The sequence below is a fragment of the Elgaria multicarinata genome, chromosome 1, assembly GCF_023053635.1.
Source record: "Elgaria multicarinata webbii isolate HBS135686 ecotype San Diego chromosome 1, rElgMul1.1.pri, whole genome shotgun sequence".
Classification (NCBI taxonomy): domain Eukaryota; kingdom Metazoa; phylum Chordata; class Lepidosauria; order Squamata; family Anguidae; genus Elgaria; species Elgaria multicarinata.
The window spans coordinates 156,431,035-156,451,938 of record NC_086171.1 but is presented as its reverse complement, the minus strand read 5'-3'; the positions used below and the strand labels follow the sequence as shown (position 1 = coordinate 156,451,938).

The 20,904-nt window shown below is 39.7% G+C and overlaps 1 protein-coding gene across 5 annotated transcripts in view; it reads left to right on the top strand.

Annotated features, from left to right (window-relative positions):
- PTPRF (protein tyrosine phosphatase receptor type F) overlaps nucleotides 1-20,904 on the top strand; it is a 589,418-nt gene that overhangs the window by 65,783 nt on the left and 502,731 nt on the right. For all 5 annotated transcript variants that reach the window (XM_063140104.1, XM_063140096.1, XM_063140111.1 and 2 more), the window contains exon 2: nucleotides 8,089-8,172. The gene's annotated coding sequence lies outside the window, so the exon portion shown is untranslated. The remainder of the gene's footprint in view (nucleotides 1-8,088; nucleotides 8,173-20,904) is intronic.

Below are 20,904 nucleotides of genomic sequence, written 5' to 3'. Positions count from 1 at the left end.
CGCTAAGCCATAGTTAGGCCGTTAACCCTTTTGCAGCAAATGGTTAATGAGCGTGTTTAAACTGTGGTTATGTAGCCACCATGGTTAGGAATGGTTCACATGACACACGAAATCATGCTTCACATGACATGCTACACCATAATGTTTAGCTCAAAATGCTTAACCACTGCAGCTTCGAGTGTTATCTGAACAGGATCATAGAGTGGAATTAATTGAAAAGAAATTGTTCGGTCAATCTCTGGAGTGAAATGTGGAAGCCTTAACAGCCTCTGCAATTCACCCCAGAGTGAATAGATGGCATTCTACCAACCCCTTACTGGATCAGAGGGCCCTTAGAATATGAAGCAGCAGTCCAGCAAAGAAGTGTTCAATCGTCCCCTGATGTGATATAGCAAGGATGATGTCTTTTTACAGCCCTTCACTGAATAGCAGACTTTATTTTCTGCAGAGCGGAGAATGCTGCACATTATAGAAGAATAGGTCATCCAGTGAGGGGTAGATAATCCCCTCCCTGGCAGAGTCAAGGGCATTGAGATGAGAATGGTGGTGGTTTTGAACAGCCCCAATGTAGCTCTAGTCTGAATTCCTATGGCTGTTGGACTCTGCCTCATCCCACCCCTAGTTGTGCATGAATCTTAGCTTTAATTTGTTTTTTATAAGTAGTTTGGGCCTCTAGGAGCCAACCTCAAAGTTTTAGGTGCCACCTTGCATACGGCTGAAAAACATTTCAAATTTTGAAATGCAGGAGTCAGGCAGTCTGTCTGGCGTTTTCCTAGCCCTGCAGAATATAGCAAAAGAAACAATGCATTAGTGATTATTAAAATCACTGAGATATATATGACAAACATAATTAAATCAAGAAGAAAGGAGATTACAATCAGTACCACAAACAGTACTCTATTGATTATATATGTAATTATTTATAAATATAATCTGAATATCAATGATGATGACAGAATGTTACAGAACTGATTGCATAAAATGACTATGTAAAGAATTATGGTATTGAAAAAAGCGAAGCCCTAAACATCGTGCCCAAGTATTTATAAGTTCTTATATCAGATACAGTATTTTCAATGCTCCTCACGCATGTTGATGACAGTTCAGTCTGTTGGTAATCTCAAAAGAGGATGTAAGCCCACATGTGATCCATTTGCAGTAAATATATTTGGACAATGCCCTCAGTGTGTAGTGGATCCTTTAAAAAAAAGTGTGATGTATTCCCTAGTAATTAGCAGTTTTATATAAATGTAGGGCCCTATAAGAAAACTTTGTGCATGTGTGTGGAGAGGGGATGCCCACCTTTGGGCAGCCGCCTTGCATGAGGAGGGATTGAATCAATTGTCAGCCCTCCCAGTCAATGCTTTCCAAGTCTTCCCTCCTCAGCCTCTTCTCCTGGGCATCCTCCTTGCCTGAGGGGGGACAGCAGAGATCTGTTGAAGGGGCCTTGGACATCATTGAGGGATCTTTTGCTGCCTCTTCTCCAGCTGCAGGGAGGGGTGTCTCGTTATCTCATGCTATCTTTTGCGAGGAGGAAGTTTTCGGGGAGAGGTCTGAGGAGAGAGGCCATAGTTCAGTGGTAGAATACATGCTTTGGTCCCAGGTTTGATCTCTGGAATCTCCAGGTAGGGGCAGAAAAGCTCCTTCCTGAAAACCTGGAGAGGTGCTATCATACCCGCAGGAATTTCCAATAGTGCCCATGAAGCTTTTCAAACTCTGCCTACTTCAAAAAATAATTGTTAATATAAATCTTGAAAAAATATGGGCACCAGGTTGTCCTTCTTTCTCCTTTACCTTCTGCAGACCAGCTGTTGGCAGGCAGAGAAGGAAAGAGTTGCTTCCTGGCCCCACCCAATCTTCTGCCCACATAGGCCTTTGCTCTTTGTCTCTGTCTTCACTCCCAGTCTCTAGCTTCACTATTTCTCTTCCTTCCCTGTCCCTAGCCTTCTGGTTTCTCATTTTTCTAGCCTCTAGCTTTGCTCTTTCTCTCTCCTTTACTCTATTTGCCTTTCTATTTTCCCCTTTCTCCCAGCCTCTAGCATCACTGCTTCCCCTGCAAGTTTGAAATGGAATATATGATACTTTGGTAGAGAGTTGAAGTTAAAACATTCCAAAATTCTGCTCATGATAGAATAACAATGTAAACCCCTCTACACTTACTGAAACAATCTATTCACAATAAATGAATTACTCATCTACTGAAAGAAGTTCATTTTGCATCACTGAGACCCTGTAATAAAAGATATAAAATTGTATAGAGAATCCTTTAACTATGAACATTCACCGGTTGTTACACTCTAGCAGACTTAAAATGTATAGTTACCAGTGAATGACTAGATGAATATATATTACTTTTTGAACACTTTTAAAAAACCATGGTGGTTGTTTTTTGGGGGGGATTAGTGCATTTTATATAGTCACCTTTGTAATATTCTATCACTATCATTAGTGAATCAGGTTGTACCAACATTTGGCAGGTTGCCTGGTATAGTAGCTTGAGAGACATTTTGTCCCAGTATTTGATATTATTTGCTGTCACTTTAAGAAGTTCAGCCTGGCACTTTATGTACAGACAAGCCTGGAGGGCATACATGTCCAGCTGGAATGAGTGAAAAGGCCCAAGCAAGCTATAGTGCCATAGGTCAGGAATTCTGGTCATGTACTCAGGACAAAATTCAGCAATATGATCTAATCAGCCACAGTAAATTGGGTGTCACATGATTAGCTTAAGGCACATTAATTCGGGAAAAGACATTAATTCCTCCCAGGCAACCCCCACAGTGTTGCATAATTAATAATAAGTATGGTGGTCAGATGGAGATTCACGCCCTTAAGTAAAACAATCCCAGAGGAGTCTCAGCCTGATTACACAAACTGGACAAAAGACCTCCCGATGTATCAAAAGTGGTGTTTTTAATAGTCATTCCATTCAGGCACATGTTTCCTTTGTTCAAACATATAAAAATCCAGGGCTCAAATGCCTGTTGTTCCTAACCTCTTCAAGATCCTGGTAACGTACGTTATTGTTGCATGACAAGCTCCATGTTCCTGGCTGTGTCCTTTGACTTTTTCTGAAATCATTCTTGAGCCACGGAACCTGGGGTTCTGTCAGAAAACTTCATCAATCCTTCTTCCCAGCACCCCAAGTGCTGGCTACCAGGACGAAGGCTTGGAGCCAGCCTCCTGTTTTTTGGTCCCCATTGTTTCCTTGTCAAGCCACATACCCATAAGTGGTTGTCAAAATCCCCTAAAGGATTTGGACAACAAACAATATGACCTGGAATCTTTCTGATTCCAGTTGCACACTGGAGAAAGAAACAAGGAGAAGCAGGACATGGCACACAATGACCTGGAAATTAGTTTGAGTGTTCTGAATTTAGCTGCCCTAATTGTCAGACCTTCTTCTTCTGGCCATGCTAACTTTAGACTAGGAGTAGCCATTGCACTTCCTCCATGGCTAGAGACAAACCCTTTCTCTCTCTGCTGTCCAGGAACCGGGCCCGGATTCACGAGATTCTGCCTGGCGTTCTATTCAGAGCAAACCCTGGTTTAGACAGAAAGCATGTCTTTAAGCTAATCTCCTCATATTTGAATCCTGTGCATGACTCTCCGTGGTGTACATTTGGTTTCCTTCCTTATGTGTTTAATATATGAGGTAATCAAATCCCTATTAGAATTCGTATAGTGCATTATGATGGCCAGAAGCTAATTCGCCACAACTGATCATTGTGTATATATCTTAATTACAAATAAACCTACCCTTTTTGGACTAGACGTGAGTGTTTGTGTGTGTGTGTGTGTATGTGTGTCACTGGAACAAATCTGCCAAGAATGTTAAAAGATCCCTTAGATGCATGTATCTTGTAATGTACGTACCCTTATATATGTGTTCAGAGAGGACACTCAGCATACTGTATCTGGTTTATGGCACTGATTATAATTTTTATTGGGCTCTCTTTGCTTTTTCATTTTTGTTTTGTTTTGTTTTGTTGGTACGCTTCTTTAACATGTGCTTGGTTTTTTCCCTCTCTGTTTTATAGTTGATATAAAAGTCAAACCACTTTTAAAATAACATTGCAAACAGAAATTTTTGTAGGCTACCAAATGGTTTATTAAACTGTGGTTTTGTCTGTCAGCATGATGACCTCTGCCCTAAAATTATGTGTTGCCATGTGTTGCACTTCCGTTTTCTAGTGAGGTTTGCATCAACGATTTTTGCAGTTGTTGTTATGCTCCTTTTTCAACTCAGTTTGCCCCTACGCTAATATTGGGTAGATGTTAGAGGTAGGAATGGAATAGGTTATTTCTTACATTACTCACAGGTGTATTGGCTCTAAAAAACTAAAGTCTAAAAAGCTAAAAATAAAGGGACATAGCTGATACATATTTAATGTTTATGTTTGCCATTTGATGCATGATCTTAGCTTTCCTTTAGTAGTACCCATTTATCTTTTCTTGTTCTCTCCTCTTTTAAAAAACAACAACACTTGCGGTCTGAATTTTTAGTAATCTATTAAAATATGCTATTATAACAAGAATTGAAGGCCATATTTGGTGTGCCAATATTTTAATGTAAAGCATTCAGCATCTGTCAGCATAATATCCTGCCTTTATCACCTCATTGAATTTGCCAGAGGAATGTTGATAGTAATTTGCACAGCATCATTTAATCTCCTTTGTCAAATTATGAAGTTGTTATTGATTTCAAGCTGCCGGTTGGCTTCACAGAGTTCTTTGCATTTTAACATTTTTCCTAGGGATTTTCATGCTATGTTACTTATTGCTAGAGTTGTCAATTAGGAATAGATGTCTTGAATGATGGGGAACAAATACATTCTTCCTAGATCTCATAGTCTGCACTTTATTTCAAACAGAAAGTTGTCTAACTTAGGGTATAATTCAATAGTGGCTATAACTGGTAATAACCAATAAATTGAAGTATGCAATACTCTCTCAAGTTGTTTGTAGCTTTGGGTAAAATGGTTAAGATGGGGGGAAATGGCTTATATCAAGGCTTCCTGAACTCTATGGTTTAGAGTTCAGGAAGCCTTGAACCTTTTAGTTTTAGGACCACGCACTATGTCCTTATAATTGCAGACATGTGCAATAATTTGTAGTAATGTTGTCCATGAAGCTCTTTTGAAATAGTGTTACAGAGTAAAACTATGAAGGCCTACTTAACGTGGTCTGTGTGTTTAGCTAAAATGTCATCCTGGCTAATTGCTTTCTACCCTGCAGTTGCACTTCAAGAAGTTTGTATTTCTGATGTTAAATAAAATAATTTTATCATTTTTTATTTTAAAAAGTATAACTTTTCTTTGAAAAATGTAGTTAACTTGCAGCTGATGCCAATATTACACTTCTTATCCCTCTGCTAGGAACTGGGAGCAAGCCACAGGATCTTGTGTGCTTTCTCACATGCCCCTTCACTCTCAGGTGTAAATTTCCAGCCTGAACCATAGTAAAGGCACTGTCCTTAATTAGCATTATTTGACTTTATAACAGTGGAACTTAGCTGTGGTTTCACAATACAAGTGCATCTTTTCCCTTTGTATGAGAAAGGGATACAGGGACCCCTATTTCAAAAACTTTTTGGTCATATTGGACCAAACAGTTGCTCATCTTCTTCAACTATAATACACGAGGCTTCCTTAAATCTAATAAATAGATGGTATCTTACCCCCCACTCTCTCTTCACCAATGAAACAGTTTCTGGAGAGGTTGCAAGGAACGAGGGTCTCTGATGCTGATGTGGTAGATTCTGGTAGCATGTTCTTGAGATTATATCAGACATAGTAAGCTGTTTTGGATATAACAGTAAACCATAGTTTGGCATTGCTTGTGTGAACCGGCTTTCCCCTCCTTTCCTCACCACTGCAAGGAGGAGATCAGAAGCATTTTCTTCCATTTTCAACTAGCTGTTGTTTCCCTTTAAGTCAGACCTAGGATTTGCAATTTGTTGTAGCCATGTTTTATTCAGATAAACCAGGACTATAAATTACAATTCGTTGGATTTTAGAAATACTTTTGCTTGCTTTGGAATCATCAAGTATTGAAATCCTTTTCTGTAAATTAGATCACCCACTGAGTTGAGAAGAGGTTGAGGGACATCTTAAATGTTTTATAATTGCATGCTCAGTTTCAGGCTAATTTGGTTTTTGTATGATAATTGCATGTAAAAGTAAATGTGTGTACATTTTAACAGCTTTGGAATGTACCTGTTTGTAAAAACTGGTGAAGATTCAAGTATGTCTTTCGGTTTCACTGTTTCTGCTATAAGGGAGCATTGTCCTTCAATAGATAGCATTGTCTTCAGCTCATAAACCAGCAGGTGATTTTTAAATGTCAGTTAAAAGTGCATGATAAACTCCCAGATTTCATTTGGAGACTGAAATTGTGTTGCACCAGGCAAAAATTTGTAGAAAGGAAATGTTGACCTTTCTTAAATGTTTCTTTCACACCATCAAAAATGTGTGCTTTAATTAGATGAGCCTCTGAAATACAAGACCTTTGGTCTTGCAGTGTATTTAGCATGAATGAGAACAAAAGCTACTGAAAAAAAGTCAGGAATTCTTGTTGTTAATTCTGGGTCTGTTCTCCCACACTGACAATAAATTTAAGAAATTGAGAGCTTAATTTGAGTCCCCCTTGGTACAGATTCAAAATCACAAATCTCAGTGATTTGTTGGAATTAACTCATGAAAGTATGGTTTAAATCAGAGTTGTGCCCTCTGGAAGTTGTTGGTCTACAAGTTGCCCACCCCTGTTTTAAATCATGCAAGAGGTCCCAAGGAAGCTCTCTACAATATGGGGCTTGAAATTGAACAAGTGGATTCTTCTATGTGGTCACTGTGCATCACACACATGGGTTCTGCAGCTGCGCAGAGCCTTGTTTTGGAAAACTTCTATAGCTGAGGCATTTTAGGCAGGAACCCTTCCCTCAGCATCTACTGCGCATGTCTTGAAGGGTTCCTGACTAATCCCTCTTTCGTCCACCATTGTGGCAACCTCATTGGGAGTGTCTTCTGTGAGAGAATTTATTGAGGTGTTTTTTATTCAATCTTTCTATCCTCTTCTTCCTGTGTTTTCTCACCTTATTGGTTATATTTCTTTTCTTTTTTAGTTTCACGATCCTATCGATCTCCCTTAAGGGCCCCATTTAGGAAGTATTCAAGGTGCGGAAGCAAACTACTGCCATCTGACAGCCACTCCCTTTGTCTCCTTTGCTTAGGAGAAGGCCATGTTGTAGAGTCCACTTTTGCCATGTTTGCTTGGGGGGGGGGGGCGGGGAGTTGTGTTTTCAGGACTGCAAAGTAACATACCAGATCCATATAATAAACTAAAGGTGTGCAATAATAATCTGGCAACATTACCAGTGAAGTACAATTTAAGAGTGATCAAGCTTCAGCCTCCTTTTCAAAAGAGTTTACCTGAATCACTTTACATATTTATTTATTTATTTATTAAATTTATATACCGCCCCATAGCCAAAGCTCTCTGGGCGGTTTAATTGGGATTTAATTGGGAATGTGCACTTGGCTCCCATTTCAACTATTACCATCAGTGGCATGATTTGATCTATTGGTTGAATTAGGTAACAGCAATATAAATAAGCAATTCTAAGATCCGAATCCATATTTCAGGAAAGGATGATGGGTGAAGTGCTACACATTCAAGTCGCATCAAAGTTTTAAGCCTTACAAGCCAGGGAAGTTTGAGGCTGTCTCTATCATAGCACATAAATGGTTCGATGTGTTAGGCAAATCCATAGACCCAAATTCATTGCCACAAAACTGCTTTCATTTCCAGCAGTGCTTGCTCAGATGAGACCCTCATTGGCCCAAATTAATCACACTAGTTTTCAATTTCACTGATTCTCTCTCCACCTATAAGGCCTCTGAGAAAGATTGTGGGATCTTTTAGCCATAAAGAGTACATTCTGATTAGAATTTGTTTGGCAGGCATGCTCCAATTGTTCATAGGGAACTGTAGCTGACATTCTTAATGCTCTCCTGTGGACTGGTAGTGTATATAGTTTATGTAGAATTTTCAGTGTATATTGAGATTATTTCTTTTTGTATTATCTAGGGTCCCACCTGAATGGGTCTGATCAATGTGAAAAGGACCTACGACTCCTGCTTGCAAAGGAGCTGCGAGGTTTGCTTCAGAGAGGTGGGTATAAGTTTGCACCATGTAGTATATAAATGTAGTGGCCACCACTACATTTTTTGAATAATGAAAATATATCATTTTTATAAACCAATCTCAAATAGATTTTTGTACATCTTAAAAGTAAAAGATTTGTACAACTTTTAAAAAGAGAAATATTGAAAAAGAGCAAGCACAAAAAGCTGCTGGTGAGGAAAATAATTTGGCAACTTACACATGTATAAAAGTGGCCTAGAAAGGAAGATGCGTTTTGCTGGGGTTAGCTTCTCAACGTATGAAATGTATCCATAATTGAATTTGTGGCTCATATATTGGTGCTCTTGTAAATAGTTCTTCTTAAAATATTCAAGGTAACTGAGGTTGTTTCTTTTAGGCTTCAGAATAGTTTATGTCAAATTTTAGAATAGCCTTTTTAAAAACTGAGCAAATTCACTATGAAATTATCTGAATTGTCCAACAGTCAAGCTACTTAACTACTTTGAAGTTAATTTTGCTAAGTAAAACAGCAGTTCCAGTACTATCAATATTGCTCCCCCTTCCAAAAATTGCCTTAACATTTTCTTATATCCAGTTAGGGCTTTTAATTAACTCACTGTGTTAACTGCAGAAATGCAAGGTAATAAGTGTTGTTGTTTTATTAAAAAAAGCATTACTACATGTTTTTCTAAAGCTTGTGGTATAAACGTAGAGAATGCTTAGAAAACATGGATTGAGAGTGCTCCTTCTGCTCATGAAAGAGATGGAGATCTAGTTGAAGCTCCCACTGGAGGAAGGGGGGATTTTTGCTATTTCTCCTTTCCCTCTGTCCCCGTCTAACACCACCTCCCACAAGGTTTCAGAGGACCTCCCATGCTCTGGAACAACTTTTCAGGGGGCTGCATTGAGAAGGAAAATGGGTGAAAATCAACTTCTCCTGCCCAGCTGGAATATCATATGAGCAATGTTCCATTCATAGGAATTCTGGATTTAAGCCAATACATTTTTTTAAGCAAGTACGTAGATCAGGTCTGTGGACTGATCGTCCGTCCCCCCACAAAATAGGAGGAATGCAGCCCCCTCCAGAATAGGGTGACCACCAGATGAACCACTCACAACTAGTCTAGGCCATGTAGTCTGGACTTTCTCCCTCCTCCTTCTGGCTCTCTTTTTAATCTGTTTCTGTCTGCCAGCTTCATCTCTACTTGATCAGCTCAGCAGCATCACACAAGACTTAATTTTTTTAGCAGTCATACATTGAGGAGTCACAGATTCATGCAAGCCATACAGCATTGTTGACTAGCTGTAAGGGGTTTGTAAAACTGGCACCAGTACCAATATGGACCTTTGGACCTAGGCAGAGGAGGAGCAACGTAGATGTAGTGATACAGGCATTCTTCCATCATCTCTCTCACTGATATGCTTGTGCTGGATGCAGATTGTCTGGGATAAGACAGGGAAATCAGGTGCATAATTTGGAGGCCCTCTTGGATCCACCATTGTCACTAAAGTCACAAGTGGCCTCAGTGGCTCAGAGTGCATATTGTCAGCTGGGGCTGATTGACTAATTATTACTTTATCTGTTCAGAAGTAGACTTGCAACGGTTGTGCTTTGTATTTGTATTGTTGTCATGTGTTTTAAGTGGGGCTGCCTTTCAAAATGGTCTAGAAACTTTCATTAGTCCAAAACACGGCAGCTAGACAGTTAACTGGTATTGACCAATACAGTGATATTATACCAATAATTTGCCATTTGTAATGGCTACCAGTCTGTTTCTAGGCCCAATTCAAAGTGTTGGGTTTAATATGTAAAGCCTTAAAGGAGTGGCTGGCCCCATGCCTACCTACCTGGATCCTATTGCCTGAAGCCCTCCTCCAGGGCCCCCACCAAATGAGGCAAGGTGACTGGCTACAAGAGAGAGGACCTTTTTAGAAGTGGATCCACATCTGTAGAATGCCTTTCCTAGGGAGGCTTGCCAGGCACTTATATTATTATGGTTTTTCCAGAACTAGGTGAAGTTATTTTTTTTATTCTCTCAGGCATTTAGGAACTGTGTTCAGTACTTTTAGATCCTCACACGGTTTTATTTTGTTGTTGGTTTTACTTTGGTATCATGTGCTGCATTGTTTACCTCTTGCTGTGGATTTTAACTTGGTTTTATTCTATGCTGGTTTTATTATGTTTTTTATAATTATTTACTGTTTTGTATTTTATGTTTGTAATTTTGCTTGTACACTGCCCAAAGAATTACAAAAGTGTAATTAGCAAATAAATAAAAGGTGGGAATGGATGGAGTGCAGAGAAATCAGTCTGGAGAATGAAAAATAGTGGGGTAAGATCAGCATTCAGAGAAAGAGAGAGAGAGAGAGAGAGAGAAGATAAACTTAAATTAACCAGTTGAAACAGATCTTTCAGTGAATATCAGTAGCATTAAAATCCCAGGAATCTCCATTACAGCGCCGACACAAGCTCCCCTGCCTCCAGAGAGCCTCCTGTTACTGCTTCATCTATCTCCCCCTGTCCACTGCTGCATTCGTCTCCCGCCAGCCCCATCTGTCTCCCCCTGCCCCATCTGTCTCTCCACTCCCGCCTGTGTGCTCACCATGTCTGTCACCTTCCCACCCTGCCCCACCCAGCTCACTCATTGCTTTGGTGCCACATTTCCCATCCTTTTGCCATGAACTGAAGAGCTATGTTATCCAGAAAAGTGGTCAGCGTGGCCTTTAAAAAAACTGGCCAGCCTGTGGGCACTCAGTCTGCAAGGATCTGCGAGCAAAGCAACGGGGTAGGAAGGGCAGTTGGAGGCATAGTGGCAGGGAGCACACAGTAGCAGCAGGTCCTTCTGGTGCCAGCCCTGGCAAGCAAGGACAGCAGCAGGGCCCTCATGCCATTCCTTGCATTTCACTGCCTAAGGTGTCTGCCTCACCCTGCTCCATGGGAGGTCTGGCCCTGCTCTATTAGTATTTTGTCTTACTTTTTTACCTGCAAAATGTGCACTTTAAATAATGCTTTAAAGTGTTGTATTTATCCTGAGCTGGTGGGATGAACTGGACTAAGATTCATTTTTTAAAAAATCTCTCCCATTATCCACTTCATCTGGTTTAACGCTAGCTGTATGAATTATGTTGCGTCATCTCTGGAAATTTATCTCAAGGCAAGATTTCCTTTGGTAGCTTTTAATTTGCAGGTTAGTTAGGGAAAGTTATTCATTTTAATCTTGAATTCCTTTATTTCTTTTACTTGCTTCATTCTACCTTGTAATCCCTTTGAACCTTGGAATTTGTAATTATGTTTTTGGGGGACTTAAAAAGGAAGTTTTGACACAGTCTGGGTTTACTATTGCTACTGGTTTGCACAGCATTCTTACAGTGGTTTTACATCGTTAATCAGTGCCTAACCAAGTAAACACAATTTGCATCTAGGAACTCCCACCCTATATATCTATGAACTAAAGAGACTTTGTGATCATTGTAGATAATCAAGTTACTATGTGCAATGGTACAAGAGATATGAGATCCATAGGCAGATACTTCAAAGTATTATTTCTTATTTCTAGAATCCTTGGCTCAGGAATGACTGTAGGTTTCTCACCCTAAAATGACTCATTTATCTATTTTACCCTTAATTCTATCTTGTTGCTTAATTTTAACTTGTTGTTTGTTCTATTACTGATCATAAATTATAAGCAGGCCACAAATTGTGTATAGATAATTAAATTATGAAGGTAAATATTTCAGTTTGTAGTTTGGCATTCCAATATCTGAATGTTGCATGTTGAAATATGTTTGCCATATTTCTTTCAAGATCTGAGCAGATCTCTTGTCTGTCTTGTAGTATAAATGCTCTGTGTGCTAAAAATTTGATTAAAATGCTATCTTTGTCGCAGCACAGAATGGGATTAACAAAAACGAACTCTAATCTTTCTCAAATATTTGATGTTTACATTGTGGAATTAGAGTTAGGTGCCATAGTAGTTAGTGGGTGGGAAGAAAAGTGTATGTCTCTCTTTTGAAGTATGAATTTCTCAAGAACTGAAAACTTAGGTGACATAGTACTGTGTGACTGTACTTGCATCAGGTTCTAGCTTTGTGTTTCATCAGACATTTTATCTCATGATGGGCACATGCACATCTTTTCTGGCACCTATATTATTGTACTCCTTTCGGTGCCAGGTAAAGACCTTTTTATTTCCCTAGTATTTTAACATTTTAGCATCCTAATCTTTTATCTCTGCTGCTTTTAATCTGTATTTAAAATCTATCCATTGCTATTTGGTTTAGTCTTGTTGGATTTTTATATTGTGGGTTGTTTTATATTTAATGGTGTACCTTATGGTTTTAATTTTTGTTAACCACACAGAGAGCTTTAACTATTGGGCATTATGAAATGAAATAAACTTTTCTGGCCGCACAAAATACATACGGTTTCTCGTCCTTGCTTCACCCTTTCCTTGTTGCAACAAACAACTCAGGTGCTTCACCTTTTTCTTGTTGCAACAATCAACTCAGGTGTGACTCTCGATAGTTTTGGCCTAGACATCATGCTCACTTGGGTTACTGTTTCCTTTTCTCATTTGGTGGTCTATAGCTGGAAACTGCTGGTTCTTCCTTTAAGATGTTTGCTGATCAGAGAAGATGCTGGAAAGCTGGCCGATAACACTGTTACTGACTACCATTGTCACCTTTTGGCCAGTGGCAGCAGCCAACTCCCCACCCCACCCCCGAATGCCCCTAAGAACCACACTATATCATGGTGAAGCATTGTTCCGAAGGGGCATTTTGCTCCAGTTTTGCTGGGCTGCAGAAGGGCTTTTACCTTGTTAAAAATAATTGTTGAAAACCCTCTGCCACCTCCAATTTAAAGGCAATCTCACCCCTCACCCTAAAGTTCTTTGGTTTTGCCTGCCCCCATGAAGTTTGCAGGGGATGAATGGTTATGTGAAAGGGAGTGATTAGCAGTGGCTCTCCAAGGTTTCAGACAGAGGTCTTGCCCAGCTGTACCTGGAGAAGCTAGTGATGGAACCTAGGTCCTTTTACATGCAAGCATGAACTCTAATGCTTAGGTATGGCCCTTCCCTAATATATATTCTTCCTTGCTCTTAGGAACATAGGTTTTATAACAAGTCAGACCACTGGTCTGCTGAGCTCAGTATTTTATTTATTTATTTATTTATTACATTTTTATACCACCCAATAGCCGAAGCTCTCTGGGTGGTTCACAGTATTGTCCATACTGACTGGTAGCAACTCTCTAGGTGTATTTCCCAGACCAAACTGGAGATGCCAAGGATTGAAACTATGGCCTTAGCTAGACCAGGCTTTATCCCGGGGCGAACCCCGGGATCATCCCTGTGCATCCAGATGACGCACAGGAGATCCCGGGATCAGGGAGGGATCATCCCTTCCTTGCCCCGGGATAGAGCCCTCCCCTTTGGGCCTGCTTTTTCCATGGTCTCGGGCTGAGCCCGAGATGAACATGTGGCCCGGTTCCGTGCTAGGGGCACTGCACCCATCGAGGCTAGGATGGGGGGAGCGGGGAAATAGTTAATTTTTTTAAAAAACTTACCTTCAGCGCATGAGCGTTTGTGCGCTCCGTCTCCTTAAAAAGTAAAAAAACAAAAAATGGCGGGTGCGACGTCTCTCTTCCTGAGGTTATCGCGCCTCACGTGTAAACAGAGGAGGGATCTCGTGTTAAACACAATGTGAGATCTTCCCTCCTCCGTCCTGGATTAAACGGTAGGTCTAGCTAAGGCCTATGTTTACATACTTTTGCATGTAAACCACTGATGTACATCCCTTCAAATTATATGTTCCATTTGCGCACAGATGACGCCCCTTCTACAGAATCAGCCCAGTAGTTCATCTAGTTGCCTGCTCTGACTGGCAGCAGCTTTTCAGGGTCTTGGATTAAGGTCCTCCCTAGTCCCATTACTTACGATTCTTTAACAGGAGATGATAGAGACAGAACCTTTTAGAGATTGTGACCTTTATACCTACATAGTATATATTCTATTAATGAGCTATGAGAGCTGTGACCCTTTCTGTCCTCAAGGCAAAGTCTTGTGTATGCTTTTCAAATAGTTCGCCCAGTGATATTAACAAAGTGAGCAGAAATGCTAAAAAGTGTGTTTTGTAAAACTGTCTCTTCAGCCAGTACTATATTTTAGAGAGAAAATAAACAGCAACTTTTAACTCATTTTCACTCACTTTTCAGATTAATCTAAACTAATGATAACATAACCTATTAGTGGTGTTTGAAAAGGTGGTTAATGTTTTACCTATTGCTGCAGGTAGAAGGAGTAACCCTGAACCTTCCCAGGCAGCAGTTCAGCTATTTGGAATTCGTAGTAAACACCTTAGATACAGTAGGATCCTCTTAAATACAAATGCTGTGTAACAGATGACAGAACATAATGAAAACATAAACTGTTACACAAATAAACCTGTCAGATGCATAACACTGCTGCTATAAACAGCTCTACAGAGTTTGCACACTGGCTTAGGATGCTGGTTTTGGGGTCAGCTTTGAGTTGCAAATCTGCTAGGGAAAGAGAAGGCTGGTCTGTGAAACATTAACTTGTTTTTGGAAAGAGCCCTTTGGTGCAAGCCTGAGGTTAGGTCAGGCACAGGTGTTTTAATGTGTATATTGTGAAAAATCTGCTGAAGCAGATTCAAGCAGTTTTTGAGGAGTTCAAAAAATGTGCAAGAGTTTCTGGTTTGACATGCTATAACAGTGCCCTAGAACATCCTACTGAATTAAAGAGCTATTGTTTTTCTTCATTCTGCAGGGTGGGAGTGGGTGTGGAAAAAGCTTAGGCTTTTATTATCCTGATTACCTTATTTCTACTCATCTTTAAGTCTCCCAGTATGTTCAGCACAGTAGTATTGGCCTTTGACCCCTTTTGCCCTGACCAAACCAAGCCTGCATCACTTGTGACCCAAGTCTGTGTTATATGTTAAATTAAAGCATCTAATTCTTATTGTAAAGCATCTAAACTGCACAGCAAAATTCTGAGCTGCCTGCATAATTCAAGCAAGGTAGTTCACCCCAGTGAGGTCACTGTGGCGTGAAACTTCAAATAATTTGGATGACTTTTGAATTCATGTAGTTCGTATTTTGCATAATGCTGAGTTTTCAGGTCACTTACTTTGTGACCCAGCATTCTCTTTCCCTAGTGTAGATTTTCTATGCTGTGTAGGTTATACTCTGCTTTCAGCATTTCCATGCAAAGCATCTTCACTGCAGAACAACAGAGGCTTCAGTTGACTTTATTACATAATTACTGACTATTCCTTTTGTGCTTCTACAGTCTGACAAATAAGTTGAAACCTCAGTGGTAAGATAATCTAAATAGTTCAAAAGGAACCAAATTGGAAGGAACCAAAGTCCATATAGTATTCTGTTGCAAAAGAGGGAACTGGTTGGGGTGGCTGGTGGTTACCAACTCACCACTGGAACTGTTGGCTTAGTTCCCTCTTAAATGTCTGCATATAAAACTCCTCGACCATTCAGTCAGAAAATAATGTTGGCAGTATATAACACTACCTCTTTGTCCGCAGCCTATATCCAGATTCTAGTAATTTGAGCCACAGCTGCTTGGCATAGAACAGCTTATATTAAGTTATGGACCTCTGAACCTCATCTAGCTATGCCCACCAAGTGACTACCTAGACATCTTTATGGTGTATCCTTCTTGGTCATTGTGGCAATTAAAACAACTCTTATTGGTTCATGCCAACATTACAGAATGTCAAGGTTCACTCTACACAATAAGCCATGATGGTCTAGTGCTCCAGCAGTTACAGATAGCCAATGAGAAAAGCTCTAAACCTCCTCTGAAACACCAAAGTAGTGCAATGCAAAAACGAAAAAAAGAATTTTTTTGTAGCGCCAGTTGATATCTACATGCTGCAGTGTGAAGCAGTGAAACTGCGCTATAGTGAGAACCAAAAATAAAGAGCATTTAGCAGCTCCCTTCCTCCTATGCCCAATGTGTGCAATTGTGATTTAGCACTGCTGCACTATTGGAAATTAGCATGGTTTTGATTGATAATTGGGTCATCTCCCACACACACACTCCCAGATGCTGTGTATCAGGTTTTGTCCTGATACTGCAAACTTCCTTGGGTTTACTGCAGCCACCTGTCAAGTGGGAGGACTGTAGAGGGGAAGAGGGCAGGGAAAATAAGCTATGCACATGTGAACCCAGCCATTAGGTGTCTTGAAACTTCTCACCTGCATGACTTTGACTAGTTCCTTTTATACAGGATTTAACAAAACTTGCGTCTCTGGCCATGACTCAAGAGTTTTATAAGATGCCAGCACTTCTCTATAGACTGCATCGTTTCTTCTCCCACCTAGAGAGTTGTCCTTGCAGAGGTTATGCTGTTACATTATTGCAGAGGTTGATAAGGAAGTTACGTTGTTGGACAAATTATCCAACACACCACTGCTCCATGCTGCTGGTCTCTCTAGACAAGGTGTAACAAACATCAGGACTGCTGTTGACCCTCCGCTAGCTCCCAGACACCTCAGTGGAAGCCAATTTGATAATACCACATCCATCAGTCCTTTGAATTCTAATCCTTGGGCAGGACAACCTACAGAGGTTTTTGGGAAACTATAGTCTAGGGTGGGAATACTTCTTGTGTAGAGGCTAGCCACCCAGGTTTGAAGGGTCCGTAGCTCGGTGGTAGAGCACATGCTTTGCAGGCAGAAAGTCACGGGTTCAATCACTTGCACCTCCAAGTTTGGCAGGGAAACTCCTGCCTGAAACCCTGGAGATCCGCTGTCAGTCAGTGTGATAGTACTGGACTAGGTGGATCAATGGTCTGTCACTGTATAAGGAAGCTTCCTATGTTCCACATGAGAATTATATAAGTCTTGTATTGGGGATCCTGTGAGTTGTGTTCTTGGCATCTTTCAGCTGTCAAGGAAGTTAGAAGCAACAGGTCAGAAATAGAAGGTATTTCCAATCTCTTACAGCTGTTTCCTGACCAAGGTGACATGTGAGATGTTCTATCCATGAAGACAGAGTGAGTGTGGAATTGTGCAGCCATTCTCATAGGTAGAAGTAATTTTTAAAGATTAAGAGATCCTGAGCTATTTTTCTTTTCTTTTCATAGGGGTTCTCCTAATCTTTCCTACTCCTTTGTTCTATTTATTTATTTATTTATTTATTTATTTATTTATAATGTTTCTTGGCCGCCTTTCAGGCAGAAGTTACAACTATAAACTGTAATGTTATAGGATGAATACAGACAATTGCAGTGAGGGAAGTAACTATCATAGTTGCTCCTTCCATCCCTGTGGGTGTGACGTACATGACTGCTATTTGTATTATTCCCCATGATACAGTGCAGATTGATGTGTTGTCCGAACCGGGCATACAACCTCTACTGCACATTGTAGGCTGCAGGGTGGATATAACTCTCCCTTGGTGTGCTGTGTGCAGGCTTTGAACAATATCCCAACACTCACTGCTGTACGGGGAATAATGGAAATGCTGGTTATGTGTGTGGCATGTGTAGGGGGGAGCAACCACAATGGTTGCTTTCCTCGCTGTGATTGTCCGAACCTAGCCATAGAGTTTAGACAAACAGGTGGTTTTGAGCTTACAGCATACATTAGGTTAAAGCTTTATAAAGGAAGAGAGATATTCTTATTGATAAAGATATGGAAAAAGAAAGACAACAAAGAACACAGGAAATTATAGACAATTAAAAATACATTTAACCCAGTGTGGCATAATCAATAACTTTTTTGTTGAATTTTGCACTGATGGTACAGTGTTGAGCTAGTTGTAAAACTTTTAAAAGTTGCTAGGTGAAATTTACATATTTACTTATCAATGTATAGGTAATGGGCAGCAAATTCCAAACAATGGGTAAAATTAAACAGTTTTCATAGGGACAGATTTTTTTTTTTAAAGCTCAACAGTGAACACTGACCCAGTCAATTGCTGACTGGGATTTTTTTTTGAAAACTGGGTAGGAGGAAGAATGAAATGTAATGTCCTAGAGGAGGACACTGAATAGGAACACTCCACCCTGCAAAGCTTGGTTGTATATCACACTTGTAAACACCTATGCTTAAAATATGTATGAAGAATAAGCAATAAGGTCTTACTGAATAGTTGTGAGAGAAGTACAGTATGTGGCTTGCTTATATTTATATTAACATTGCTTCAAATCATGGAGCCATGAATGTAAAGCTCCCTGGAAATATCCCAGTGTGCCATAAAGTGGGAAATAGCTGCACTGCATTGGCAGATGCTTCAAAGGAAAATTATCTCTTTACAATTCATGGGTCTTCCCTTTTGGCCTAATAATTTATGGAGCCTCTGCTCTTCCATTCAACAGGGAGGGAATCATCTCTGAAGCAACAAAACAATGTTTTTGTGTATGGCTTTGAATTATCAAAATCAATTTCGGGAATCGTTATTAATTTTATTTCCGGAGTTAATAAAAGTTATTGTTACTAGTTATAAAGGAATATCTGCTTTTCTGTAGTGCATATTAGCTGTAACATTGATTTTGTCTTGAAAGTGTCCAAAAAGAGAATTTAGAGCAAATAAAACAGGTGGGAAGGTACATGTTTACTTGTATTCATAAAGATAATACTGTAGGGATTTATAAGAAATAGAAAATCTTCTGCAATTTCTATGAAATGTAGTAATTTGTGTCTTAAAACATTCCCAGTTTGTCTATAAAGGTCTTATCTCACCTGTATAAAGAATTTATGTGCAAATGCATATTTTATATTTACTGTTTTCTATCTATGGGTTTGCTTTATGCTTTTCACAAATGGCACTTGTGTTTTGGAGACAACAAAAATGTGTGTGCCATTTGATGTTACTACTTTGTATACTATGTTAGTTTATTTTGACTACAAATGAGAACTGAAAAAGATGAATTTATGTGTAGTCTTTTAAATAAAAAATTAACTAGCAATTAGCTTGAACATTTTACAACTCACACTGGCTTTGAGTTTTTGTGTTAAGCTTTACCCCACTGATGCTTTGCCAGCTGTAGCTTCTCTTTGAACTCCAGTAGTCTCTTGTTAATGCTAAAGATGTTAGCAGAACCAATCTGTGTTTGAAAGAACATTCTGGTACTGTATGAGTGGCAGGAGTGACCAAGATATTTGTAGTGGAATATACTGTTTCCAGCATTCAAAGTTGGGAAGGATGTTAGGAAAAGAATTGGAAAAATAATTCAAAGGTGGAAAATGGCAGTATCTAGTAGTATATACTTGACTTGAATTTTAGGGGTCATATTTTATTGCTAGAATGCATTGATGAGTGAAGTAGGTTGTATTGTTGTTGTCGTTACTAGGGTAAAGCCCATGTTACCATGGGCACTAATAGTCCTGTTTCTTTCCTTCAATCTCCTCACTACAGAGGGTCTGATGAACAATGCAAACGTGGCTCATGGATAGTGAATCCCCCCACCAAAATTTGAATGTGGCACAGCCCCTCCTCCTCCCTCATATGTCCCAATTGGCCGCCTCCATCCCTTTCTCCCTCCCTGATGGCAGCTGGGCTGGGGTCTGCCTTCGCACCACACTAATTAGCCAAGCAAGGCTGTCCACCATCCCACTGGCGGAGGGGCTGCACTGCCTGTTTTGGCGTGGAGGAAATTAATTTCTATTAAATAACAAGCTTTGAACTTTTCAAAATTTCAAAATTTTCTGCACATCTATAGTGCTCAAGCTTCAGTTTAAAACAAAGATGAGCAAAATTGGTCTGGTGGATCTTTAGTAATAAGCTGTACACAATACTGTATTCTTATATAATATGATTTTGGTGATGATGATGATTCACAGTCACTCATATAGTACTTTAGCACCCCCAAGAGTTTGTGGGTTTATGAGATTGAATTTGGAAATTTCTAGTTTGTTCACTTAGCCATACTGCTACACTAATTCTTTTGCTAGATATCTTTATGGAAGATGAAATGCATTTTTGATTGATTAGTTAGGATTTGTTACTGAAATCTTGTATGTGAAGCATTTTGAATACTTAAAATGTATTATATAAATGCTAATTATTATTTTTTAGACAGTTCTGAGAATGTCTAATCTCTAATACTGACTTTGGATTCTGATTTAACATCCAGAAATTGGACAGAATTCACGGAAAGGAGCTTTTCCATCTCTCCCTTCTGTAGTCTCCAGTTGGGGAATCCTTCGCATTAGTGTGGGATATATGGGGAAATAGAGGTGGAGGGAGAATTGGAAGAAATCCCTCCCTTTATGTGAACTGAAGAGCAATTTAGCATCAAAGCCACTAAATTCAAGATAGATTACCACTGCTGTCCCTTTTCCCACTGAAATGGGATTTTTATTTTAATGGTTAGCCACTGTAGTCTTTTGAGGAAAGGCAGGATAAAATTGTTTTATATCAAATCAACCAATCAATCAATAAGTAAGGCAGGGGTTGAAATCCCCAACTGCAGCAGCATAAACCACTTCTGCACAGAGAGAGTTGTACGAAACAAGGTCTTTATGTATCTGGAGGGAAAGTGTTTCATACTTAAGCCTTCCACTGTTGGTGTGGAGCATCAAGTTCTAGAAGAGCTGCTGAATTAGGGCTTCTGTTGAGAAACAAGAAATCCAGTCAAGAATATGTGCTAGAAAACAAAAGGGATACAAATAACTGTGACAGCAAAAAAAAACATTAATGTTGTTGTATTGGAAAAATATAATTGGAAAAGCAACAACAATAGTGTGCAATTAACAAATCCACCTCACCCCAA